A 6,449-nucleotide genomic window follows, 5' to 3' on the forward strand; every position below is an offset into this window, starting at 1 on the left:
CAAGAGTACCGCAGCGAGGCATCCGAGAGCAAACGACTTTTACCTCGACGTAACTGGAGGCAGAGAGAAACAGCGACGCCTACGACACCTTCCGAGCCGTGGCGCGACCTACTCATCTACTGCTAGCCCCACGACACGCCGCCAAGTCCCGTCGGAGCCAGGGTAGACCTGGCCGCCGTTCCCACAGCCCGACCGTCGGCGACCTCCTCCAGACGGGCAGGCCTGGCGCCCTCGGTAGGACACGGGTAGACCAGGCGGCCACAGGGGGACACGCTACACCTCGCGACCGCTAGGAGGACACCGGGACACCTGCCGGCCGGGACCGAACGCCGTCGGTCTGCCTTCCTTCGCTTTTCGTACAGGCCGTTCCGGCCCTTTTCGGCCCTTTTCGGGCCTTTTCGGACCTTTCCGGCACTTCTCGACGCTTTTTCGCGTGGACGGACCCACTCGGGAACCGCGTGACCGACCGACAGACGGATGCCTTCGGAAAGGCGCGCGCGCGCGCGCGTCCGCCGGTGCCGGGCAGACCCCGACGCCGTTCTCACGGCCGGCCCTGCAGCGACCCCTACAGGTCGCCACGGGCTACGCAAACATGGCGGCCGCGGCCGGGTAGACCTGGCGGCCGCAGGAGGACACAGGTACGTTAGGCGGCCGCGGGGGGAGGGGGGGAACCCGGTAGACCTGGCAACCGCAGGAGAACACGGGGAGACCTGGCGGTCGCAGGAGGACACGGGGAGACTAGGCGGCCACAGGGGGACACGGTACACCTCGCAACCGCAGGAGGACACGGGGAGACCTGCCGACCGGGACCGAACGCCGTCGGTCTGCCTTCCTTCGCTTTTCGTACAGGCCGTTCCGGCCCTTTTCGGCCCTTTTCGGCCCTTTTCGGGCCCTTTTCGGGCCTTTCCGGCACTTTTCGATGCTTTTCGCGTGGACGGACCCACTCGGGAACCGCTTGACCGACCGACAGACGGATGACTTTGGACAGGCGCGCGCGCGGCCGCCGGTGCCGGGCAGACCCCGACGCCGTTCTCACGGCCGGCCCTGCAGCGACCCCTACAGGTCGCCACGGGCTATGCAAACATGGCGACCGCATAGACCTGGCGGCCGCAGGAGGACACCGGGAGACCTGCCGACCGGGACCGAACACCGTCGCTCGGTCTGCCTTCCTTCGCTTTTCGTACAGGCCGTTCCGGCCCTTTTCGGCCCTTTTCGGGCCTTTTCGGACCTTTCCGGCACTTTTCGACGCTTTTCGTGTGGACGGACCCACTCGGGAATCGCTAAACCGACAGACGGATGGATGCCTTTGCACATGCGCGCGCATGCGTCCTTCGGCTTCCGGGTAGACCCGGACGCCGTTCTCGGCCGAGCGTGAGCCTCTGACGTCAGAGCGACCGGCGGCCCGAGCCGACCAGGGGCCGCGGCCGCGACCTCGCCTTCTCGAAAGCCCGCCTCCCCGTTGCCCGGCAACCGGCCCCTAGTCGCCTGGGGCGGCTTGGGATCGGGGGGAGCGACTTTGCACCACGCTAAGTAACTACACGTTTTGTATTCACAGCACTGTTTTGCTTTGATATGCTTCTCCTGCCACTGCTCTGCTTTGCTTTTCCTGCCCCTGCTGTGCTTTGCCTTGCCTCAAACTGCTTTCTTTCCTTTGCTCTACATTTCCCGGCACTGCTTTTCTTTTCCTTGTGCTACTTTCCTTTCCTTTGCTCTGCCTTGCACTGCTTTGCCTTTCCTGGACACGCTTTACTTTGCTTTTCCTGACCCTGCTTTGCCTGCTTTTTTTTTTGTCCCTTTTTTTTTTTTTTTTTTAATTGAGGAATATATTCATTGCATTGCTTTGTTTTATTTTTGGACCTTTTTGCTTTGGTTTTTTCCGGCCGCGCTTTGCTTTTCCTGGCCCTGCTTGTCATTTCTTTTCCTTCTGCCGCATTCTTTTCCGTAGCAGGGCTTTGCTCTGTCTTGCTCGGCTTTCCTCCTCATCGCTCTGCTCTCCTGTGCTGCGCTAGGCTTGCCTTGCAGACCGTCCCGCCGATTTTGCCGACGAGTCGACTGGTATATTTATGAACGCATAAACCCTCAGACACACAGCTTGGCCTCCCCGCGGCCCGAAGACTGTCCCCTCGGAACCGGAGGGTGGGGGCAGCAGGCCTGGCCGCCCGACATGGTCAATTCTGGGGCCCCAGCCGTGCGGCGATCCGCCAGGTGGTCCCCAGTGCTACTCGTCTGGGGATGGTGTTGGGTGAGGTTTTGAACGACGATAGGTAACTACACGATTCCCACAAGTACAGTGGAAGGAAGGCAACGATAATAAATAATAAATAATAGATAAATAAATACGTAAAAAAACCAGGTAAAGCAAGACATGGTTCTTGCCCGCTGTCACGGTGGACTATGAGGCGTCAAGGAGGCCGGGGAGCGGGCGAGCAGGGTACAGCCACCGTCCGAGTGTGGCCGCCAGCTCTACCCGGCACGAGGGCCCTGCGGTCTTTCCCCCGCAGACACTGGGAAGCGGCAGGAGGGCTGGCCGCCAGCTCCTTACATTTGCTTCGATTCTCTTTGTTTTTCCTTGCTCTGCTTTGCTTTGCTCTGCTCTTCCTGGCACAGCTTTGCTTTTCCTTCTCTCCTTTCCTCCGCTGTTCTTGCCTCTGCTTTGCTTTGCTTTGCCTCAGATTGCTTTGCTTTGGTTTGTTTGCTTTGTCTTTCCTGGCCCTGCTTTGCTTTTCCTTGTGCTACTTTCCTTTGCTTTGCTTGCCTTGCTCTGCTTTGCCTTTGCTGGCCACGCTTTCTTTTGCTTTTTCACGGCCATGCTTTCCTTTGCTTTTTTGCTTCGTATTCCTGGCACAGCTTGGTTTTACTTTCTCTGCTCTGCTTTGCTTTCCTACCCCTGCTTTGCTTTGCCTTACCTCGAACTCTGCTTTTGTTTGTTTGCTTTGTCTTTCCTGGCCCTGCTTTGCTTTTCCTTGTGCTACTTCCTTTGCTTTGCTTTGCCTTGCTCTGCTTTGCCTTTGCTGGCCCACGCTTTCTTTTGCTTTTTCATGGCCATGCTTTCCTTTGTCTTTCTTTGCTTGGTATTCCTGGCACCGCTTGGTTTTACTTTCTCTGCTCTGCTTTGCTTCTCCTACCCCTGCTGTGATTCGCCTTGCCTCAAACTGCTTTCTTTACTTTGCTTATACGTTTCCTGGCACTGCTGTGACTTTCCTTGTACCAGTTTGCACTGCTTTGCTTTGCCTTGCTCTGCTTTGCCTTTCCTGGCCATGCTTTTTTCAGGCCGTGCTTTCCTTTGTTTTGCTTTGCTTTGTATTCCTGCCACGGCTTTGCTTTACCTTCTCTGCTCTGCTTTGCTTTTCCTACCCCTGCTGTGCTTTGCCTTGCCTCAAACTGCTTTCTTTCCTTTGCTCTACATTTCCCGGCACTGCTTTTCTTTTGCTTGTGCTACTCTCCTTTCCTTTGCTCTGCCTTGCACTGCTTTGCCTTTCCTGGACACGCTTTACTTTGCTTTTCCTGACCCTGCTTTGCCTGCTTTTTTTTTTTTCCCTTTTTTTTTTTTTTTTTTTTTTAATTGAGGCATATATTCATTGCATTGCTTTGTTTTATTTTTGGACCTTTTTGCTTTGGTTTTTCCGGCCGCGCTTTGCTTTTCCTGGCCCTGCTTGTCATTTCTTTTCCTTCTGCCGCATTCTTTTCCGTAGCAGGGCTTTGCTTTGTCTTGCTCGGCTTTCCTCCTCATCGCTTCTGCTCTCCTGTGCTGCGCTAGGCTTGCCTTGCAGACCGTCCCGCCGATTTTGCCGACGAGTCGACTGGTATATTTATGAACGCATAAACCCTCAGACACACAGCTTGGCCTCCCCGCGGCCCGAAGACTGTCCCCTCGGAACCGGAGGGTGGGGGCAGCAGGCCTGGCCGCCCGACATGGTCAATTCTGGGGCCCGAGCCGTGCGGCGATCCGCCAGGTGGTCCCCAGTGCTACTCGTCTGGGGATGGTGTTGGGTGAGGTTTTGAACGACGATAGGTAACTACACGATTCCCACAAGTACAGTGGAAGGAAGGCAACGATTAAATAAATAAATAAATAAATAAATACGTAAAAAAACAGGTAAAGCAAGACATGGTTCTTGCCCGCTGTCACGGTGGACTATGAGGCATCAAGGAGGCCGGGGAGCGGGCGAGCAGGGTACAGCCACCGTGCGAGTGTGGCCGCCAGCTCTACCCGGCATGAGGGCCCTGCGGTCTTTCCCCCGCAGACACTGGGAAGCGGCAGGAGGGCTGGCCGCCAGCTCCTTACATTTGCTTCGATTCTCTTTGTTTTTCCTTGCTCTGCTTTGCTTTGCTCTGCTCTTCCTGGCACAGCTTTGCTTTTCCTTCTCTACTTTCCTCCGCTGTTCTTGCCTCTGCTTTGCTTTGCTTTGCCTCAGATTGCTTTGCTTTGGTTTGTTTGCTTTGTCTTTCCTGGCCCTGCTTTGCTTTTCCTTGTGCTACTTTCCCTTTGCTTTGCTTTGCCTTGCCTTGCTCTGCTTTGCCTTTGCTGGCCACGCTTTCTTTTGCTTTTTCAGGCCGTGCTTTCCCTTGTCTTTCTTTGCTTCGTATTCCTGGCACCGCTTGGTTTTACCTTCTCTGCTCTGCTTTGCTTTTCCTACGCCTGCTGTGCTTTGCCTTGCCTCGAACTGCTTTCTTTCCTTTGCTCCACATTTCCTGGCACTGCTTTGCTTTTCCTTGCGCTACTTTCTTTTGCTTTGCTTTGTCTTGCTCTGCTTTGCCTTTCCTGGCCATGCTTTCTTTTGCTTTTTCAGGCCGTGCTTTCCCTTGTCTTTCTTTGCTTGGTATTCCTGGCACCGCTTGGTTTTACTTTCTCTGCTCTGCTTTGTATTCTCCTACCCCTGCTGTGCTTTGCCTTGCCTCAAAGTGCTTTCTTTCCTTGGCTTTACCTTTCCTGGCCATGCTTTCTTTTGCTTCTTTTTGTATTCCTGGCACTGTTTTTGCTTTACCTTCTCTGCTCTGCTTAGCTTTTCCTACCCCTCCTGTGCTTTGCCTTACCTCGAACTTTTTGTTTTGATTTGTTTGCTTTTCCTTGTGCTACTTTCCTTTGCATTTGCTTTGCCTTGCTCTGCTTTGCCTTTGCTGCCCACGCTTTTCTTTTGCTTTTTCTGGCCATGCTTTCCTTTGCTTTTTCAGGCCATGCTTTCCTTTGTCTTTCTTTGCTTCGTATTCCTGGCACCGCTTGGTTTTACTTTCTCTGCTCTGCTTTGTATTCTCCCTACCCCTGCTGTGCTTCGCCTTGCCTCAAACTGCTTTCTTTACTTTGCTATACGTTTCCTGGCACTGCTGTGACTTCCTGTACCAGTTTGCACTGCTTTGCTTTGCCTTGCTCTGCTTTGCCTTTCCTGGCCATGCTTTTCAGGCCGTGCTTTCCTTTGTTTTGCTTTGCTTTGTATCCTGCCACGGCTTTTGCTTTACTTCTCTGCTCTGCTTTGCTTTTCCTACCCCTGCTGTGCTTTGCCTTGCCTCAAAACTGCTTTCTTTCCTTTGCTCTACATTTCCCGGCACTGCTTTTCTTTTCCTTGTGCTGACTTTCCTTTCTTGCTTGCCTTGCCTCTGCTTTGCCTTTCCTGGACCCATTGCTTTACTTTGCGTTTCTTATCCCTGATTTTCTTCCTGTTATGGCCCTCTTCTTTGCTTTGCTTTACTTTGCCCTCACTTTTGACACCGTTTTAGTTTTCCTTGTGTCTGCCTTGCTTTCCTTTCTCTGCTTTGTCCTACCTGCGCATGCTTTCTTTGCTTTTTCAGGCCATGCTTTCCTTTGTTTAGCTTTGCTTTGTATTCCTGGCACTGCTTTGCTTTCCCTTCTCTACGTTGCTTTGTTTTCCTACCCGTGCTGTGCTTGGCCTTGCCTCAATTCTTTCTTTCCTTTGCTCTACCTTTCTTGGCCCTGCTTTGTTTTTCTTGTGCTACTTTGCTCTGCTTTGCTTGCCTTACTGTGATTTGCCTTTCCTGGCCATGCTTTGCTTTGCTTTCTTACCCCTGCTTTTCTTTCCTTTTCTGGCCCTGCTTTGTTTTACTTTGCTTCACTTTGCCTGAATTCCAGACAGTGCTTTGCTTTGTCTTGTGATGCTTTGCTTTGTTTTGCATTGCTGTGCTTTGTATTCCAGGCCCTATTTTTTTCCCCCCCTCTGGCCATGCTTTCCTTTGTTTGCTTTGCTTTGTGTTCTGGCTCTGCTATGCATTTCCTTCTGCTGCTTTGCTCTGCTTTGCTTTGCCTTGCTCTGCTTTGCCTTTCTTGGCCATGCTTTGCTTTGCTTTTTCTGGCCCTGCTTTGCTTGTTTGTTTTTTCTTTTATTTTATTTTATTTATTTATTTTTTATTTTAACCTTTTTCCTTTGGTTTTTCTGGCCGTGCTTGCTTTCCTTATGCCGCTTTCTTCTCCCTAGCAGGGCTTTGCTTGTCTTGCTCTG

This window comes from Cygnus atratus, unplaced genomic scaffold (assembly GCF_013377495.2).
Source record: "Cygnus atratus isolate AKBS03 ecotype Queensland, Australia unplaced genomic scaffold, CAtr_DNAZoo_HiC_assembly HiC_scaffold_49, whole genome shotgun sequence".
NCBI lineage: Eukaryota > Metazoa > Chordata > Aves > Anseriformes > Anatidae > Cygnus > Cygnus atratus.